The sequence below is a fragment of the Triturus cristatus genome, chromosome 5_1 (genome assembly GCF_964204655.1).
Source record: "Triturus cristatus chromosome 5_1, aTriCri1.1, whole genome shotgun sequence".
NCBI classification, from domain to species: domain Eukaryota; kingdom Metazoa; phylum Chordata; class Amphibia; order Caudata; family Salamandridae; genus Triturus; species Triturus cristatus.
Genome location: NC_140587.1, coordinates 899,787,260 through 899,809,821, shown reverse-complemented (window position 1 = coordinate 899,809,821; position 22,562 = coordinate 899,787,260).

Sequence of the window (22,562 nt, the reverse complement as noted above, 5' to 3'; positions counted from 1 at the left end):
GAGAAAGGTGTCGACTGGATAGTAGCATTACCAGTTGCACTCTTTTACATGAGAATGGTAGCACACTCTAGAACAGGGCTATCCCCGTATGAGGTGATCTTTGGTAGACCGCCGAATATGTGGGGGACGCCTATACCACGTAAAATAACTGATGTTGACTGTAATATGCTGACAGATTACCTGGCTTCCTTGATGTCTGCACTACAATCTTCTCGTTCACAGGTAGCTGCAGCCTTTCCCGACAACACTGAGGCGAAACCCCATGACGTTGTTCCGGGTAATCTTGTCTTTGTGAGAAATTTCGACAGGAAGAGTCAATTGGAGCCCAGGTGGAAAGCACCCAAGTTGGTCCTGTTGACCACAAGAACAGCCGTGAAGATCGAGGGACGAAAAGGGTGGATTCATTCCAGTCACGTAAAAAAATTTCATGGACTACCTTCAGATATAGACACTGTGCCCTGCACTCCCTCACAGACTGATTCAAAACTTCCTTTTGTTGAACAAAATGACTCTCAGTGCTATAAACAGAAACTCAGGTCCAGATCTAAACTGTCGGACGATTTGATTGTTTAAGTCCTCTCCAAGGTGAAGCGGTTGAATCTGTCCCGACATGTACCCCTTAGGTCTGAATCATGTAGAGTCCAGAATCATAATGAAACGACATGCTTATTGTAAATTACTGCGTAACCACTGTATTGTGACTTTATTAATTTTGTCTTCCTTGAGTTTTTTAATAGTTACTGCAAGTATATTGTTGCATATGTATTATCCTGTTTCTAAACGTGTTTTCAATATAACTGATGAACATTCTTTTAGTGACCTACCGCCACATGAATTATCTTATAGACTTGCGCTGCGCAATAACACATTCATTAGTATGTTACATCATTCCCATCAGACTAGTAATGCCACCAATTGTTGGGTGTGTGGCCGACTCCCTCCCTATCAGAATAACAAAGGAGTTCTGCCTTTCTTTCCACATCCGTTCACACACAATGGCTCCTGTGGAGCATGGTTTAGTTTATTAAATTCCATAGACCCAGACACAGCAGTTTATCAACAACATTGGATATGGGGAAATCTGAATCTAGTTTTATTCAAAGTCTGTCACCCTAATAAGGAGGGTCACCTCAGTAGAACAGGAACTGATTTAGAAAATGAAGTGTATAAATTAGGTAATTTTACGCCTAATCTTATGATTCTGAATGTCAAATCCGAAGTTGAACTAATTCTGCCCACTATGTCAGTATTTCCAGTTAAGGGTGAATTATGTGTAAGAAAAGTTGGTTCCATACACATGGGCCATAGCCAATGCGTTACTACAGTAGAATATAGTGATCAAGGTAAATCTTCATTTAGAGCTTCTCGCCATTCTTACTTCATATGTGGTCAGACTGCATATATGCGTCTGCCTCTAGATTGGGATGGTACCTGTTACATAGCATTCCTTTTGCCACCTGTTTTCCTAGCTCCCCCTGATTATTATCGAAATGTTCATTTAGTACACAATAGAGAGCAAAGAGATCTCCCAGTTGTCGATTATACTGAGACATCATGGGACAAGTATGTAGATTTCAATAAAGGTATCTTTCCTTATATAGGTACTATATCAAATAGTAAGCTGATACGCAGACTCACCAAGACTCTTGAAGCTGTAGTAAACGAGACTATAGCCGCCCTAGGCAATCTGACAGAGGAACAATCAGTGATGAGAATTGTTGTTCTCCAGAATCGTCTTGTCCTTGACGTCATCCTGGCCGATAGGGGCGGAGCTTGTAGGGTCATCGGATCCAGCTGCTGTATATTCATACCAAAAAATTCGCCATCTGTATATAAAGCTATAACACGCCTTCATAAGATTGTAAGCCAGATACACGAGAATCCAGGCACTTGGACGTGGTCCGGGTGGTTTTGGAGTGTGATATCAGCCTGGGGATGGAGAGTTCTATCCTTCCTAGGTATTGGCCTTCTTATGCTCTTCAGTTGTTGTTTATGCCTACAATGTGGACCAGCGATTTGTGGTCTGTGTGCCACATCATGCATTCCATATCACAGTTCTCGTTCAAGATCCCGGAAGAAGAAAGAAGAAGAAATGATGCTCCATGAGCAAATCAATGGAATGATGAAGATTGATGTCTCGTGAAGGGCAAGAAGGGGACAAGGAGGGAATGTGGAAATGTGGATTTTCCTGATCAGTTATGTCCCCTATCTTGGACCCCAACGGTTTTATATGCATGTTACAAGTACATGTATGTTCTCTCCAGTTCCAGTTTCTAAGACGCAAACATATGTGTGTCTACCGTCAACATGTTCTCTGTCAGATCCGCCATCAATGGGCTGGATATTCGATTCCTAAGTATGAAAGGCCACCGACTTTATATGGCTAAGTTACTCCATTTTTACAGTTCAGGCGAGTAGGCCCGATTCTGCCCTCAAAGCCTTTCCCTGCTCTCTGTCTCTGACAGCTTCAGCTTGAGCTCGCATCTGTATCCATGAACTTTGTCCTACTCCCTGTGCAGCTAACGGTGCCTGCCTCGGCCAGTTTTCGCCTGTCTGCCAAGAAGTTGTATTTCACCTTCGAATTATCTATTCTGCTCTTCAGCCGATGCATTCCTGTCCAGTGATTTAGGTAAACATTTCCTTTAGCTCACAAGCAAGGGACTCAGCCTTTCCGTCCTCCTGCAAGTGATTCATAGCCCTGTTGCCATGGAAAGTTTTCTGCCCCTCGCATCTCATATAGACACTTAGACGCTTGTACACGCACACAGTCAGTATAGAATAGATTCTGTCCGAGAGTCTCTTCCTTGTGGATAACATAGTTCTTTAAACATAGGATGTTAGATATGATTTGGGATTAGGATGACTTGACCCCAGACTTCTCGTCTCCACATGTAGAGCTAAATGTCAAGTCCCCTTCACCCCCTAGTTGCACGTCAATTACACGTCATGCTGCCGCGCGCGCATCTATGCCAAGTATTATCTTATAGATCCACCTATGTCTGATAATGCAAACCAATCATGTTTCTTTTATTCCTTATTACGCCTAGTTTCGATTATGTCACTGTTTTGTCACTTTTCTTATCAAATGTTACGCCTTCTACATTCGTTTCATTGTAATGTACTTATTATAAAAATACATGTCTGTTAATAAATTATTGTACTTCACTTCCTGAACCTTCGTGGTGACGGAACCTGAGGGCCGCGACTCGAGTCGGCCATTTTGAATGGAATAAAGCCCATTAGAAACCTCTTATACCACGGATTCTGCCTCTTGTTATTTTGAGCTATTTACTTTAATTTAAGATTCCGCATGAAATTCAGTCCGGTAATATTTATTTTATTTACCACACTCTAACCAAGTACAAAATGTGGCAAGTATGGTACATTGGATCACGGAGGTCAGGAGGAATGGGATAGGGACATGGACTCGGATAACAGGGTACAAGAGGGAGATGAGCAGAGGCTCCAAACTGACCTTTTAGGGCAGGTGTCAGGGTTTGCAGCAGAAACAATACACCACACAGAGCAAGCAGGAAGATTGTGCAGCTCAACGGACCATGGAAAGCAAAAGGGAGGGGACAGGGCCATGTACATGGACAACAGAGAGCAGAGGTGAAGAGGCAAGGGTAACAAGCTGACCATACCAGACAGAATGAAGGGACAGTTGCAGTATAACGGACCATGAATGGCAAGAGAGAGGGAGCAGGGGCACGACAACAGACCAGACAAGGCAGGAGGGATGGGATAGGGGCCCGCAAATAGAAAATGGAGAAGAGAGGGAAAGGGGGAAGGGCAAGAGTAGCAAACTGACGATGCAGGGCAATAGGCACTGGAAGCACAACACACCATGCAGGGCACCAGTGAGACTATAATGGCATACACACAGACAACGGAGGGAAGGTGAGGAATAGGGGCTGGAAGCTAACCACAGAGAAGCTTTCACTGACTCTTGGCTTGATATTTTTAGACGTAGCCTTGCTGCTGCGTTTTGAACCACCTGCAATCCATTCACAACATATTTTGGGGAGCCCAGATGCAGGGAGTTGTAGTAGTCCAGGTGAGAAACTACCAGAGTCTGTTCTACGGTTCTTGGCGTCTGTTGAGGGATAATTGTTAAGATCTTGCAGGTCATTCGGAGTATACCAAAGCAGGTAGCTGCTGGTTTTTAGGCTTGTAAAGATATATTGTGATCCAGACACATGCCCACATTTTTTACTGAACCATTGGGGATGAGGCGAGGGTACCAGGTCTTGTGGTCAGCTGATTGTATTCCTGGGCCCAGGAATGTTTTCCAGGAACATCAGTTCTGTTTTGTCACTATTCAGCTTCAAGGTGCAACTGGCCATCCAGCTGGCCACTTTTTCCATGCAAAGTACCAGTTGTCAGTAATTGGAGTTGTGGCCCTTCGATACAGATACCACAAGTTGTGTGTTATCTGTATATGATACGATTGATAGACCGAACTCCTGAACAATTTCGGCTAATGGACACATACATAAGTTAAACAATGTGGGCTAAGTGTGGATCCCTGCGGGACTCTGCATGTAAACTGCAGCATATCTGAGAGGTAGGTAGATTCCATTATCTGGAATGTTCTGTCACTTAGAAAGAAAGTGAGCCATAGAAAGGCACTATCTTGAATGCCTGCCTCCTTCAACCTATTTATCATTGTACAGTGGTCCACGGTGTCGAAAGCCGCACTTAGGTCGAAAAGCAGAATTGCAGTGGTGCCCCCCTGATCAAGTATTCCTTTAAGTTCCTCGATGACCACCAGCAGGGCTGACGCCGTGATTTGTTGCGGCCGAAAACCCATCTGGGTCTTGAGTGGTAAGAGATAGAGATAGTAGCTCTGCTATGGTGGAAAGTGTGGTGTCCCCACCCTGAAGTAAAATATGTGTGGGTACAGGGTCTTGGGGACAGCCCGATTTGATATTCCGCAAGAGCAGGGTGGTGGTTTCCTTACTCAAAGCAGTATAGTGGTCTAAAACTGACATTGTTACCTGCCCCATGTGATCTACTCCAGAAAAGTGATCAAATCTATCTAGGTTATTGTTCCCTTGCAGAGAGTTGTATATGTTCTCCACCTTGTTTTTAAAGAATGTGGTAAGCTTGTTAAATCTCTCCTTTGAGGATGGTGTGGGGCGACACCTTGCTCTACAGTGGTGCGAGATTTAACAATCTTGAAAAGTTCTCTACAAGAGTTGGACGGCAAGTTAATTTTCTCCTTGAAATACTTGGCCTGTGCTAGTTTGATTTCATCGTGATAGTGTCTAATGGCCATGTTGTACAGGAATTTGAGGTCTGGGTCATAGGTTTTCATCCAGTTTCTTTCAATTTTCTTGCATGTTTTTCTCAAGGAGTCTAAATGACTATTGAACCATGCCATTTTTTTTAAAGTGCAATGTGCTTTTGGTCTACATTTCTGAATATATTGGTCAGCCGCATGGTTGATCCAGTCTGACCAAATCATATTGGTCTCATCTGGATTTCCTGTTAGGACGGGGATGGAGGATTCTGGGTAGTTGACCACGTTGTCCGGTATGAGTCTTGGCCATTTCCTGCATGAATTCCCACTGCTATTGGACCTCATTTGTGTATGTGGTTTTTATCAATGAGAATGGGATGAGAAAATGGTCTGACCATGGCACTGGGATAGGAGTATATACCTCAATTTTAGGGTCATTGGAAAAGATAGAATCAAGGGTATGCCCTTTTTCATGTGTGGCCGATCCCACACAAAGAACCAGTTGCATAGATACCAGATCTTGTGATAGTCTTCTAGTGGATGGGCTGTTATGTTCATCTAAGTGAATGTTATGGTTGCCGAGAACAGTCATGCATCCTTTACTAACAATATTGCTGGCTATGAGATCACGGAAGACCTCTAGAAATTCACTGCATGTTCCTGGTGGCCTATAGATGAGAGTCCCTGAGAATGTGCAGGTGGGAGAGAGTGCAATTCTGAACTGTGCTTTGTCACAGTTGGTTACCGTCAGAGGTGAGATGGAGCTGCTGAGTTCTTCTTTGTAAATAATGGCAACTCCACCTCCAACTTTTCCCTCCCTATCATATCTTCTAATAACATAGCCCGGGGAAAGGACATGACTATGTCCAGTGTTGAACTGTCTGTGAGTAGGCCTGGGCGTAGTTCGCGAAGTAGCACTTCGCGAAGCTACGCAAAGTGAAGTTCGCACTACGCGAGATACGCGTAGCACTTCGCGAACTGCGTAGTACCTTGTTCGCACTGTGCCAGATGTCGTTTTCAATGATTGCACAGTGCGGACAAGCAACCGGCACTGTGCAGTCATTGAAAATGGCATCTTGCACAGTGCGAGCTGTAGTTTTCTGCTGCTCGAGTAGATTTTTACTCGAGCTTCAGCTTTCTCAACGCGAACTGGTAGTTTCTCATCGCAAGCGGTCGCGAGCATACGCGACCACTCGCAATGAGAAACCTGACCTCCTCGCGTTGGGAATCTCGCCGGGAGGTTTATTTTCCATGCTCGCGATCGCCAACTTGAAGTTGCTGATCGCGAACAAGGAAAAAGTCTCGCCGGGATGTCATTTTGCTTGCTCGCGGTCGCCAACTTGACGTTGAGGACCGCGAGCAAGCAAAAAATGACCGCAGCACTACGCAACACTACGCTACGTGTGTTCGCACTGTGCTACGTGCAGTTCGCGTAGTGCGAAGTAGCGCGAACTTCGCAAACTACGCGAGCGTAGCGTAGTGCTTCGCCCAGGCTTATCTGTGAGTCAAGTCTCTGTTACAAATAGCACATCTAGGAGTTCTTCCTCTATTAGGAGCCTAAACTCTATTTTGTGTCCTGGGAGGGATATGCTATTTATTAGTCCCACATTCCATTGTGCCTTCCCATCTTGTCTATCCAGCTTTGTGCTTTTACTAGATATATCCTTACTTATGGTAGCATTGCAGTGGTGACAGACCAACTTCTTACCTATAATGTGTTCAGGCATAAAGGTGCGTGTGCACTGCAAAGTCAGTGTTGGCCTGATTCCCATCACTTCTCTTACATTGTAGCTAGTTATTCTATGGTGCTCTGAGGTGGAACGGGCAGGGTTCCTGGTCCCTGGTCATGGTCTGGCATGGACTGGCCCTGGCCTGTGGTGTGCCCACTGGGCACATCGGCGCTGCGTCCCCACCTCTGTCGCCATAAGTAGGCGTTCTCAGAGAACAGTTCGAGCGCCAACCTTCCCAACTCTATGTTCGCTCGAGGACAGCGGTCCTTTCTAAGGTTTAATTACTTGCCCCACTTTGGACAGCTGTTCAAATAGCCCCGGCAGGAGTAAGCAGTGCAGTAAGTAGTGCAATCAGATCCCCAAATCTAAAACCATATTGCCGTAAGTAGTGCAATCAGATCCCTGTATTAAAACTCTAGTTAAAACACTATATTTAAAAAGCATACAGTCAGATTCACTACAGTCGATTGGTGTGGAAAGTAGTTTGTGGTAATTTGTGGCAGTTCCACTTAATGCACTGTACTGACCTTCTTAGTAGTGCTCTCCACAGCACTTCTGCGCCACTGCCGGCATAAGTAGGCGCCTTCAGAGAACAGCTAGAGCGCCAACCTTCCTAACTCTCTGTACGCTCGAGGACAGCGGTCCTCTCTATGGTTTAATCACTTGCCCCGATTGACCTGCCATCCAAATAGCCCTGGCAGGAGTAAGTAGTGCAGGTAGTAGTGTAATCAGATCCCCGAATGTAAAACCATATTACAGTAAGTAGTGCAATTAGATCCTCGTAGTAAAACCGTATTTAAAACACTATATTTAAAAAGCATACACATACACAGGCTGTGGCAGCACAGAGGACCATGCATGGCAAGCGGGGGTTACTGGCAGCAAAAAGGCCATGGTGGGCAAGAGGGAGGTGGCAGAAGCACGCAAAAAGGACCATGGAAGACAGAAGGAAGGGGTACTGGCTGGACACAGACAAGAGAGGGAAAGGGCTTGAAAACACACCACGCAGGGCAGAAATGAGTAGAAGATGCAGCACAACAGAATATGGAGGGCAGAAGGGAGTCGCACCAAAATAGACCATGGAGGACAGGTGGGAGGGAATAGGGACATGGAATTTGGACAGGCAGGGTGGAGTTGGCATCCATATTACCATTCTAGGCAGGTGGGAGGGGCAGTCGCAGTTCAACAGAACACTCAGAGTAGAAAGGAAGGGCAGTGGCAGGTCCATGGAATATGGTGGGCAAAAGGGAGGGGGCATGGGTATGCACACAGACTTCTTAGGGTAGGGAGAAGGAGAAGGAAAGTACGGGCAGTGAGAAAAGCACAGAGGCTAATCAGGAGTACGGTGATGGGGCCTTTAATTGGGCAACCGAGGGAAGGAGGAGTGGGCAAGGACATCGAGCTAAATGGAGGGCAGTGGCAGCACATTGATCCTTGCAGGGAAGGAGGGAGGGGGCTGGTGCATGGGCAGGCAGAAGGGCAGAGGCAGAACAATGGCTACACTGGTCTGTAATGAGGGAGCAGGAGCATGGAACTTGGACAATGGATGGAAAGGAGAAAGGGGGCAGAGGCAGCAAACCTAGGTGAGGGCAGCACATTGCCAGGCCAGGCCCTGCGTCCAACCCTCCCACCGTGCATTACTAAGGGCGTCTTACTTAATGTTAAAAACAACTAGAAATTCACTAAAAAAGCCAAAGGTTACAGAGACATTATAGTTTGGAATTAGGAATAAAAAAATTCTGAGGAATCCACTAAAAAAACAAAGGTTACAGGGACGTTATAGTTAGGTTTAGATTTTTGACACACAAAACCATAGAAATTCAGCTTTTATAGTTACAGCTAATTCAAGTAACAAAAATAGAAACCCTGGCACTCTGATTGTGTACATATACAGTTTTAAATGTAGATCTCTCAATACAGAAAAACAAGATGATGTGAAGTGATAGCCCCTGACACAGAGAACGTACAGGAAAGCGGGTGTGAATCATTCAAACACTAATTTATTCAATGGTAAAATAACCAAAGACATGAATCATATCATTACATCAAATATCAAAAAATGTTCATAAAAATGATTAGTTCCATGAAGTTCTTGAAAGTCCAGTTCTTGTTATGTAGAGCATGAGAAACAGCCAACGCGCGTTTCGTCACCACCGTGACTTCCTCAAGGCTTTTTTCTGGAGCTCACATAGGGGGGCTTCAAAGTCTTTACTCCCCTGTTGACTCCAATATCCTAGTTGTCGACAGATTCCCCAATGTAGCGTTCCAATATTTTTGAACTGACTAATAAAAAACTTATGATGACAGCGTTGAATCCTTGTCTTTACTTGATACGATTTGAAATATGGCTTTGGTATAATAGGAAAGTTCTTTCTGAATGTTTAGTGTGCTGCGTTTGTATGTTTAGTGAAATGCAATAATGGTCGTCGATGTCATCAAAAACAGTGTGTCCACGAGTTAGGGAACCATGATAAGGCCCTGGGGAAAAGAAACCATATCGTACACGACCAATAATGCCCCTCCGTCCATTGTGACCAAACTCCTGGTTTCAAGTAACGATAACTCATTGACTCATGCCCTAAGGTAACTACAACTCTCGCCCTCACCATGCAGTACTAATCTATGACATTTCTTATACATATATATATATGTATTACCTACTGTCACCAGTAGGTAGTTATAGTTAGGACCTAGTTACTATAGGAAAATGACAACATTCTATTCCCAATAACTTTGGTGCCGATTAACGAATCTTTGCAAAATTTTCAAAACTAATTCTTTGTTGAGATCAGCTCCTATTTTGAAAGTTTGGGGGTGATTCGTGATGGGGGGGCCGAGAAAAAAGGGGGGTCCCAAAACGTGTTTTTTCAATGCTAATTTCCATAGGAAACTTTAGACAAGGCTACAGGTCGAACGGGTGAACGGAATTACCCCAAATTTGGAAGGGAGAAGGGTCTTGGTCTAGAAAGTACACTTTTGTTTATTTGGTATAAATCTATTCAGTAGTTTTTGAGAAATATCTAAATTTACAGATATCGATATTTGGGAATTCTGCCATCTGATTGGCTGAGGCGTTACGAGCACGAGCTTGCTGGTGATTGGCTGTGAGCAGTGCAAGCGGTTGCAACTAGGAAGTGTTGACGCCATTTTGTGATTCCGTTGAAGCGAGTAAAGGGAAAAAGGGAGAATAAAAAGGGAAAGAAGAGGGCAGGAGTGCTGTGAGGTTTATAGGGTGGGTAGGGTGTGCTATAGAGGGAGTGTGAAGCAAATTATGTATCCCTACTGGTGTGAAAGTGCTGTTATCCCTACTGGTGTGAAAGTGCTGTTTTGCCCACTGTGAGATGGTGCTGAGGTGAGGTGCTGGTACAGTCTGGGATGAAAGGTGTGTCTAAACTGTGAGCTGAATGCTGTAAAGTGATATGCTCTGGGCGCTGTAGCATAGTGGGCGCTGTAGCATACCTGTGCAGGTAGTGTTAGTATGTGTTTAGAGTATAGCGGGAGTGGGAAGCAAAGTACTTAGTGGTATCGGTATGAAGACTCGGGGATGAAACTGTCAGTGTAAGTCGTGAGTTTATTGCTGTGAAGTGATGTGCTCAGGGTGCTGTAGGATACTGTCCTCTGTAGCATACCTGTGCAAGTAGTGTTAGTGTGCGTTTATTCTATACAGGGAGTGTGAAACAAACTACTCATCCCTATTGGTCTAAAGAGTGAAATGTATTGTTTTAGGAAGGAGGAATAAAGGAATAATCATGAAGAATATAATGCAGAATGTTGCAATGCCAGAGAAGGAAAATGGTAAAATGAGTTGTGTCTAAGAAAGTGGTTGTGTGTAATAAAGGGATGGAGTTTGAAAATTATATAGAAAGTGTCTTTATTTCAGTGCCATAATTGGGCCCACTGGTGCAAGAGCTAGGGTATCCAGCTGATGCAAAGCTGAACCACTTCTGCTGTATTCTAACGTAAGCTCCGGCATTGTTGAATTGTATATTACATGTTACAGTTGCGTGTGAAATAAACAATAGCTATTACACTTGAATGACTCTACATTCTATAAAGAAAATAAAGGTAGGATACGATTACCACATGTATTGTTTAAGAAAAGAAAGTAATGAAAAAGAAATTGCAAAATATAGTCATCAAACTTTTTATGTACCTTGGCAGTGATTTTTGTAACAGAAAATTAACAACAGTAGAATAGTTAGCAATCTGTTGTACAGTAGATTCAATGTGGTGCATGTCAGAATTGGTACTAGTTCTACCCACATTGGAACTTTGAGGATGAATACAAACATTTCGCTTCTGAGAAGCACGTTCTGTACCTTTGTAGTCAAACCGTACATTATTGTCTTCAGCTGTTTCAAAAAAACATTCTTGTGTAGAGAGCTAAGGCATCGAGCTTAGACAAACTCCAATTGCTTCTGCTGTAGTCAAATTTAAGTTCCTGCATCAGTGAATTGCACATTATATGTTACAGTTCTATGTGACCTACAGAATAGCTATTAGACATGAATAAATACATTGTATAATGAAAATAAAGGTAGTTTACGATTACCGCACTCTGCCAACCAGTTCCTAAACAAAGTCGTCTTTTTACATTTTTATCGTGAGGTTCTGAGCAGAGGCTGACTTTGAGTAAAATTGTGTGAAAGGACTTTGTGAATACCAGGCAGACAGAGAGGTCTTGAACCCATAATGGACGATATCCGATATTACCTGCTGCTGAGTTTTCAGAGAACTCCCTCAGTTGAGGTGCATCACACTCTGTGCTTCAGTAGCTAACTGCCGTACAGGGTTATTGGGCTTTGTTGACTGGTGTCGGTGGGGTACACCGCGGTACAGCAGGTCCAAACAATGAAACGGGGTCTTGATTCTATGATTGAGGATGTCAGAAGTTAAAGTCTGTGATGATTTAGGTGTACCCCCTCCGATCAGATGCAATCAACTCTGGGTCCCAACAGTGGAACGGTGTCTTGATCCCAGAATGGACGATGTCAGAAATTACCTACTACTGAGTTTTCAGGGAACTCCCTCCGTTGAGGTGCATCAGACTCTGTGCTTCCATAGCTAACTGCTGCACATGATTATAGGGGTTGGCTGACTGCAGTCGGTGGAGTACACCGTGGTACAGCAGGTCCGAACAGTGGAACGGTGTCTTGAAATCACAATGGACGATGTTAGAACTGCATCTGAGCTTAGTTGACTGGTATTGCTGGAATACACCGCAGTAGTGCAGATCCAAACAGTGAAATGAGGTGTTAATTATATGATTGAGGATGTTAGAAGTTACAGTTTGTGATGATTTCTGTGTACCCCCTCCGATGAGGTGCAAGCAACTCTAGGTCCCAACAGTGGAATGGTGTGTTGATCCCACAATGGATGATGTTAGAACTGTATCTGAGAGTGGAGCTGGAGGTACTCCCTTCTACCAGCTGCAACCAACTCTAGGTTCCAAAAGTAGAACGGTGTGTTGACTCCACAATGGACGATATTAGAACTGCAATTGAGAGTGGAGATGAAGGTACTTTCTTCGATCAGGTTCATCCAACTTTAGGTCCCAACTGTGGAACGATGTCTTGATAACACAATAGATGATTTCTGATATTACCTGCTGCTTGCTTTCTTCAGAAGTTCGTGTGTTGAGGTGCATCACAGTCTGTGATTCCATAGCTAACTGCTGCACATGATTATTGGGCTTGGTTGACAGTAGTCGGAGGAGTATACTGTGGTACAGCAGGTGCAAACAGTGAAATGGGGTCTTGATTCTATGATTGAGGATGTCATAAGTTAAAGTCTATGATGATTTTTGTGTACCCCTCTGATCAGGCGCAACCAACTCTTTGCTTCCGAATCCAACAGTATGTGGCTGTGAGTTGTGAATGACCACTGGATTTGGTGTAGACTGCAGTTCGCAGGGTTCACAATTTAGATTGAGTGGTGATTGTTTAATTACAGAATCCAGTAGTTAAGTAATTAGAACATCTATTGAAACATACACAATATTGTTTTAGTATACTTGCTTCAAGAATTTATTTTATATCAGTTATAGGTTTAGTGAAATTACCAAATTTATCTTGGAAGTCCAAAGGAACAGTGAATAGTGTAGACTGTGGAGAGATTAAATCCCAATTCGAATTGTTTTGATTTATTCATTGTAGAGTTCTCTGTAATTTATGTTGTTTTATTTTGTAAAGAGGGAGTGAGAACAAGAATTGATGGTTGTGTGTGTGAGTACTGCTTTTAATTAACAATGCAGACAATAGTGTTCACAATTCAGATCGAGTTGCTATTGTAGATGATGCAGACCTGTAAGAGAAGAGATTGCTGTAGTGTGCTCTGTCTGCACCACTCATACGCATCATTGCAGGCTCCGCACACGTTTTCTTTGCATCGTGTATTGCAAACTGTAGAACTCAAGTCAATTCTAAGTGACGGTGGGCCCTTGCTGAACGCTCTCTCTGGCCTATACTGCAGACTTCAGTGTTCACATTTGACATTGAGTCGGTATTGTAGATGATGCAGTCCTGTAGAAAAAGACATTGCTCCAGTGTGCTCTGTCTGCACTACTCATACGCATCATTGTGGGCTCTGCACACGTTTTTTTTGCTTCGTGTATTGCAAACCATAGAGCTCAAGTCAATGCCACGTGACTGTGAGCCCTTGCTGAACGCTCTCTCTGGCCTATACTGCAGACTTCAGTGTCTACATTTGACATTGAGTCGGTATTATAGATGATGCAGTCCTGTAGGAAAAGACATTGCTCCAGTGCGCCCTGTCTGCACCACTAATATGCATCATTTCAGGCTCCGCATACGTTTTTTTTGCTTCGTGTATTGCAAACTGTAGAGGTCAAGTCAATGCCACGTGACTGTGGGCCCCTGCTGAACGCTCTCTCTGGCCTATACTGCAGACTTCAGTGTCCACATTTGACATTGAGTCGGTATTATAGATGATGCAGTCCTGTAGGTAAAGACATTGCTCCAGTGCGCTATGTCTGCACTACTCATACACATCGATGCGGGCTCTGCACACATATTTTTTGCTTCGTGTATTGCAAACCGTAGAGCTCAAGTCAATGCCACGTGGCTGTGGGCCCTTGCTGACCACTCTCTCTGGCCTATACTGCAGACTTCAGTGTCTACATTTGACATTGAGTCGGTATTATAGATGATGCAGTCCTGTAGGAAAAGACATCGCTCCAGTGCGCTCTGTCTGCACCACTGATATGCATCATTGCAGGCTCCGCACAAGCTTTTTTGCTTCGTGTATTGCAAACTGTAGAGGTCAAGTCAATGCCACGTGGTTGTGGGCCCTTGATGAACGCTCTCTCTGGCCTATACTGCAGACTTCAGTGTCCACATTTGACATTGAGTCGGTATTATAGATGATGCGGTCCTGTAGGAAAAGACATTGCTCCAGTGCGCTCTGTCTGCACCACTTATATGCATCATTGCAGGATCTGCACGTTTTTTTTCTTCGTGTATTGCAAACTGTAGAGCTCAAGTGAATGCCAGGTGGCTGTGGGCTCTTGCTGACTGTTCTCTCTGGCCTACACTGCAGACAGCAGTGTTCAGAATTTAGATGGAGTCACTATTGCAGATTAGGTAGTTCTGTAGGCAAAGACATTGCTCCAGTGTGCTCTGTCTGTAGCATTCATACGCATCATTGTAGGCTTTGTAAATGTTTTTTTTGCTTCGTATATTGCAAACTGTAGAGGTCAAGTCAATGCTACGTGGCTGTGGGCCCTTGCTGAACGCTCTCTCTGGCCTATACTGTTTTCTTTTGTGTCCACATTTGACATTGAGTCAGTATTGTAGATGATACAGTCCTGTAGGAAAATATACTGCTCCAGTGCGCTCTGTCTGCACCACTCATATGCATCATTGCAGGCTCTCCCCCCTTTTTTTTTTAGTTTGCGTATTGCAAACTGTAGAGCTCTAGTGAATGCCATGTGGCTGTGGGCCCTTGTGACCGCTCACTCTGGCCTACACTGCAGACAGCAGTGTTCACAATTGAGATTGAGTCGCTATTGTAGATGAGGTAGTCCTGTAGGAAAGGACATTGCTCCAGTGTGTACTCTCTGCACCATGCATATGTATCATTGCAGGCTTTGCAGACTCCTTTTTGTTGCTTCGCTGACGTCAAACTGGGTAGGTGAAGTCACTTTACGTATCTGTGGGTCTTTTGTGACCACTCTCTATGGCCTACACTGCAGACAGCAGTGTTCATAATTCAGATTGAGTCGGTATTGCAGATAATGCAGTGTTGATGGCAACAGATATTGCTCCTAGTACAGCCTGTGTACAGCACGCATTATCCTGGCTGTGCACATGCTGAATGCTTTTGATGTGGTTATGTGAGTGCACTAGAACTGAGGGACCGTTTATGATATAATCTTTTTGTGTATTATTTCAGATCTATTGATTGTGTGTCAGTATACCACAAGTTGTTCTTTTACAATGGAATTATTTCTGTATTATTTCACATCTACCATCCCTACCTTACTGCAGCATAAATTATTGATTCTTTTAATATTGAATCTCTATGTGTGATCCAATGATTACTGTTGTAGTTGATGCTAGCAGCAACCATTGACTGAAGGCTGGTTTAGACTTACCGCACACACATCCAGCACAGACGTCACTTGATATGTCACCATGGTAATAAAAAGGAGTCAAGCGTATGTGCTCGTATCCACTTCCACTATCTATCTGTGTCCATATGTTCATTATCTATGCATGATAATGTCTCTGGGCCGTACTATATTACATTGTGTTGTGGACAGCGTATTGCACCATGTTACCTGTGGTATTGGAGAAAATTTCGGTAATGTAACTTTTAGGTGTATGGGTATCATAGGTGGAAGGCTACTTTACAGAGCATGAATATTGATGAAAATGATGGTTGCATGTAAGATATATGTATTTTGCAAAAAGTTTTTAACAAAGCTCTCTAAGCAGAAGAGGTATGTCTCATGAAATGCAGTACAGATATTGACTAAAATGGGTGGCGGTTTCGAACTGTTACAATGGGAAATGTTATGAACTAATGAAATGTTTTTTTTTATGGTTACATGGCAATCACACAACCAGTGCACAATGAGAATGCACCCGATGTGATTTTGAGAAAATATATTTATTATAATATAAGTTTCTTAGAGTTAGAAATATATAACTGTTTAAAATATTTTTAAATATCGCTTGCTCTCATATACACTTTAAAGTTTTTAGATATAGTTTTGAGACAAACAAAATGAGAGAATGGCGTATGCGGCACTGACATCGTACGTCTATGACATAACACAGGGCGTGGCAGCATGCGCTTGTCACATACGCAACATGCAGCGGACACGACCCTATACGTACATGACGTAATGTGCGGTTTGGTAGTGCGTACCTGTCGCATATCAAAGTAGCAGCTGGCGCAACCTCATATGTACATGTTGTTACGCGGGACGCGGTGCTACAAACCCGTCAGATATGAAATGAGCATCATTTAAATGTAGTGGATAGGATATGCGTGTTGATCGAGCTTGGTAGATTACCGGTACGGGACTGTAGTTTTCTCTAAAAAAATGAATAAATATATACATATTTTGTGGGGCAGATATAAAAGATTATATAATTTGTAACGTTTAAAAAAAGGATGATAGAGTTGCAAAATATTAAAAAACAATTTGAAATAATATAGGTTTTATAATTATTAAAATATGAAATTAACATTTAAAAAACCTTCGAAATTCACTGAAAAAACCATAGGGTTTACAGACATTATAGCTAGGAATTAGCATTTAAAAAAACCTTAGAAATTCACTGAAAAAACCATAGGTTTCAGGGACGTTATAGTTAGTTGGACATTTGACTCATATAAAACCAGAGAAATTTGCCTGTTATTGTTAGCTGAGCTAACTATAACTCGCGCGCTTGCAATGCACTGCTGATGACGTCACATATTACATCACTCATGACATGGTCAGTGACATCACTCATAACATCAATGATGACATCTCAAATGACATCACTGATGACATCACTGATGACATCATCCACGTGATAGTCTGACACACTTCTTCAGACTGTAATATAACCTTTGATAGACGCACTCTAAAATATAGACTACCATTTTGAAAAGCATAGACACACCAATACCAGATACTAGATATCCATCCACTGATTCCTATATATATATTGTGAGCCAGATATACACTGATACAGTCACTCATACATGGTGTCACTCATGATTACATCAGTATAATATCCACTCATACACGTATATATACATTTACACAGTGCTACTGATCCATAGAGTTACTTACACATCTATTCAGTCATGCCAAAAATCAATCATACACCCATTTACTCACCTATGCAGATATATACACAACACCTGTCTTATTCATACACACATCACTTTCCTTATTTATATAGATACTATCACATACTTACTCTCTTATACAATCAGTAATACATGTACACATTCATGTATGTAGACACTCTTCAATCACTGTCTTTCACGTAGTCAATTATTCACCCCAACACTCACATATAGTGTGTAAAAACATATATAGTTACTCCCATATATACAACTGAGACATCAATTCACTAATCAACACACCTGTTCACACAGTCAGCTATTTATGCAGCCCTTCTGAAATGCACTTTTGAATCTATAGAACCAGTGAATCGTCCATTCAGACATGTATGCACAGAGTCAAACACCACCCACACACCCACATAGACAGTCAGACCCCCATACAGATATCCATACAATAAATGAAAATCACATATACACACCGATAGAGCTACTCACCAAGCCATGCCCCTGCTTACACACCAAGTGAGATACTAAGAGAGACATTCACACAGTCTAGTCACTAATCCATGCATTCAGTAACATACATTCAATCAGTGATTTATAGAGTCAGTCATGCATCTACTAAATACTGTATTCAGGCACGTTTACATCGACTTATTCTTGAATAGACCTTGGCATAGATATATACGAAAAATATTTAAACTTTCCAGAAACACACATTCACTGGATGATCTCATCAGTGATGTCATCAGAGATGTCATTTGAGATGTCATTAGTGATATCATGAGTGATGTCACTGACCATGTCTTGAGTGATGTAATATGTGACGTCATCAGCAGTGCATTGTAGGCGCACGAGTTATAGTTAGCTAACAGGCGAATTTCTCTGGTTTTATATGAGTCAAATGTCCAACTAACTATAACGTCCCTGAAACCTATGGTTTTTTCAGTGAATTTCTAAGGTTTCTCAAATGCTAATTCCTAACTATAACGTCTGTAAAACCTATGGTTTTTCAGTGAATATATATACACACACACACATGCATGTACATATGTGTGTGTGGGTGTATATATTTATATATATATATATATGTATGTGTGTGTATAAGAAGTGTATTTTTGTGTTGCTAATATCTTTGGAGCCATTTGCCGAATCTCAGTTAAACTTTTGTTTTCAAAAAAGTGCTACTTTTTGGCTAGTTTACACATGGAAAACGTAGGGTTGTCCGTCAAGCAGAGAGCGGGAAAAAGAGGGATCCCAAAATACATTTTCCTCATTCATTTTTCCATAGGCACTGTAGACACAGTTGTAGCCCAAAATAAATATATTTAGTAGGAAGCTGGAGCTCTATATAGTGTCCAATGAATCCCCTATAGGTGTGCAGAGGAGAAACGCAGACATTCTATTGCTCTTTCTGTGGTAGTGTTAGCATGTGTTGTACTCAAAGAGGCAATAAATGAGATGCACTGTCAAGAATAAATCCGAGACCAATTTATAAAAATAAAGACAACTTTTATGTATTTTTAAGACCAATAACTCTGTTCTAAGGTAAGTACTTTCGGAGTTGCGATTTTTCAAAGTTCAGAAAATATATCACTTTTCAGCACAATTGCATTTCATCGGAAACTAGTGGGAAAAAGTAAAAAATATATAAAATAAGGCAATGCTTTCACACAGTTTACCTTCTAGTTTCAGGTCGATGTCAGAGCCAGGTCCAAAGTTCCATCAGGAGAGGTTAGGGAGCGTCCTGGATCACCCAGGAGCAGAGTGCTGAGGGTCTTGGAAGCTGGTGTCTCAATGTCCCTCAAAAGGTGCCTACTTCTGGTGCTTTGGGAGTCTGGTGTGAACTCTTCTTCTAGGTGTTTATTATTTAGGTTTGGATACCCGGGTATTTGTACGCTGCAACTCCAGAAAATCCTGGTGCATCCAAACTTGGAGGAGAGGCAGATCTAACCCTCTGGAGCTAATATACTTCTTCTTGCTTCATTGCTGCATTGCGGGCATCAGGGAGAAGCAAGTAGACAAACTGGACTTCATGGGACTTATACCTACGGTGTGCACATGGGTGAGCTTCTTGGCAATTTCTTGAAAGCTGGAGGTGCTCTCAGGTTCTTGGAGTCCTTTGAGGTTTTATAATGACAAAGCAGCAGCAATTGTTGAGTCCTAGGAGCAGAAGGCACGGTTTGGAGCCTTTTTCTTTTGCAGCAGTTCTCCAGTTCTCGTGCAGCAGGTCTTCTTTGCCCTGGTTTTCTCTTGTACCTCGAATCCGATGGTCTGGTCTCAGGGTGCCACCTAAATACTGAATTTAGGGGCATTACAAGGGGAGACAGGTGGTAGCCGATGGGATGCTTAACATTAGGGTGTCTACACCATTTAGTGACCCCTTACAATGGGAAGGGTCACTACCGTAGATCCTATTGGAGGTTTCTCCACCGTTCCAAGATGGTGGTAATACAGGAGAGTGGTTAACATTGCCTGCCCCTCCCTGGGGGTGGTGTAGGCTATGTGGAGACCCTCCTCATCTAACTAATTTTCCTTCTTTTCCTGCTGCCAAAGTGGAGCAGGAAAAGGTGCTTGGCCTCTCCCAGTATTTGGAGGTACCTTTGTTGGATTTCAAAGGTGTCATTGCCTTTGAAGCTTCCTGCTGAGGAAAGCAATCCTGTCCAGGGGGAGGTTTGAAGTACCTTCACCTAGACCAGGCTTTGTCTCTGTCCCCGAGAGCACTGGCTCTCACCCTACGAGGTCGAAAAGATGTCTGGCGCTTCCATACTGACGAAAATCAGTCAGGAACCACATCAGTGATTGGCACTTTTTCAGAGGACCCTCTAAAGGGGTCTCCTGTGTGAACTTATTATTAAATCCATCACTGGCATAAGTGAAGATTTATTAAGACAAGATATTTTGTACCAATCATCTCAGAAATCAGTGAAGCCATCATCGAGCTAGGAAACTTGTGTTGACAAGTATCCAGCCCATGCACTCTTGTTGGCTTCCCTGTTCGCATCCCAGAATAGGCTGGACATTGTAGGGGCATATCTGTTCATGGAGGTATGCTCACACATAAGATATGGTGCACCCTGCCTTAGGGCTAAATGCCTGCAGTAGTGGTGACTTACCTATATCTTATGCAGTGCATAGGAGTCATGGCACACATTGCTGATTTTCCTGCACCAAGACAGGCACCCTGCAATGGTAGAGTGCATAACCTTGGTGAGGGATCCCTGGGGTGGCGCAACCAGTGCTTCAGCTGCAGGGGACCCTCTTTGATACCCATTCCCTCGGTTCCAGGGGTACCACTTAATAGGGACTTACAGGGGTAGCCGAAGCTGTGCCAATCATGATACAGTGTTTTGGGAAAGAGATCTGGCACTGGTAAACTGGTTAGCAGTGACCCAGTTCATTTATAGCTTGAACTCACCTCAGGCATCAGGCAAAATGTGGGGGCTAACCATTCAAAAAGAGGCACTTTCTTACATATGTTGCAAACTGGCGGTCACCAGTAGATGCTTATAGTTCCATTGGAACTTGTCTATATCTTTGGTGCCATTTGACAAATCTTCACAAAATCTTTCAAAAGAAATTGTCGTACACTTCAGTTGCTGTCTTGAAAATTTCGGTGTGATCCATCAAGTGAGGGGGCGAGAAAAAGGGCGGTACCAATACACGTTTCCCCCATGTTAATTCCCTTAGGGATTTTGAACATGACTATAGCGCAAACTGCTGGACGGAATTACACCAAATTTTGCAAAAAGCTAGCTCTTGGCCAGAAAGAGGCCTTTTTGTGATTTGGTGCAAATCAGTTCAGTAGTTTTAGAGATATTAAACAAAAATCAAATTTGTAAAGCAAGGGGCACAGATCCTCCACGGATCAGACAGTGCCCGTGCTGAAATCTGATTGTCTGTCAACACTTCAGCCAGGAAGTGTTGGCAGGTATCTTGGGACTCGGCTTCAGCCGAGCGCCACCTGAAACATTAAAAAATAAAGAAAATAGGGCAGGGTAGGAATACCTTGGCACCCTAGGTGTGTTGGCCCCAAAAATGGGGCCCCCAAGGCCAAGCTCTATGAGTGGGCAGGAGCCCAGTAAGGGCATGGCCCCCCTCCCTATTGAATCTTGGCTGGGCCCAGGGCGATAAGGGCCCCCGGGACTGAAACCTGTCCAGAGACGGCGCTGCATGAGCCCCCTCACCCAATAAGCATTAGAGGGACATTTTGGCCCTAATGCTCATTTCACAGAAAATAAACCTCAACAGGAGGCACTTACAAATATGAAAATAGCAGGTGCCCCGCTGAAGCTCCACTTCTGTAAAGGACAAATGATCCTAACTCCTGGGCTTGGCGAAGACAAAGCAATTGTGCTTTCCGAAATGCTACTTGGAGGTGAATGCGTCATTGAATTATTGGAGTGTAATCTGTGTGTGAATGTGACTGTGACAAGTGGGTTCTTTCTTGCCCTCTCCTGGTGAGAGCAGAGTCCATGGTTCTCCCCTTAAAAGACTACGAGTATGGAAATGTGGAAATCACTTGGAAGCTTTGCCTATTTGGCCCCACCCACCTTAGTAGTATGCAAAGTTCTTCCTGCCATTTGCTAGGATAAGGGACAGCTTAACAAGTGCCCCCCTGCGCACTTCCTGCCAATTTTGGTGAGGAGTTCTTGATGCCGAGGAATATAAGAACATCTCCACCCAACAAAGTAGCACTTACCTCATATAGTTAAGAGGAGATCCTTGTTTGGCGGATATTTACCTCTTTGTAGTCTTGTTGTCTTCGCTATAGGAGGATTCATGTTATCAAATATTTCTGAATAAAGGCGCACCAGGAACAATCACATTGCCAAAACACACACAAGTTCACTGGTGACATTTCATCGTGCTCCATTATGCAGCTGTAGTGCAGAATACATACTGCACATTTACCAGAGGAGGCAGTACTTAGTAATTAACTAGTAGAAAGTACTCAACCTTTGTAGATATTATGTGCAAAACTGTGGCTCAGTCACTCACATAGCTACTGGCATACCCACAAAGACACTGATACACCTATGCTCACACTTAGGCACTCACACACCCACTCACAGTTACACTCAGACATTCACTCAGACACTCATGCACACACTCACAGACCCAAACAGCCACTCTCAGTTACTCACAGACCAACCTATTCAGGCACTCATTCACCCACTCACAGACCAACTCAGAGAGGTACACCCACTCACAGACTCACTCAGACTCTCAAACACCCACTCACAGACCCATATAGCCACTCACACTGTGGCTCA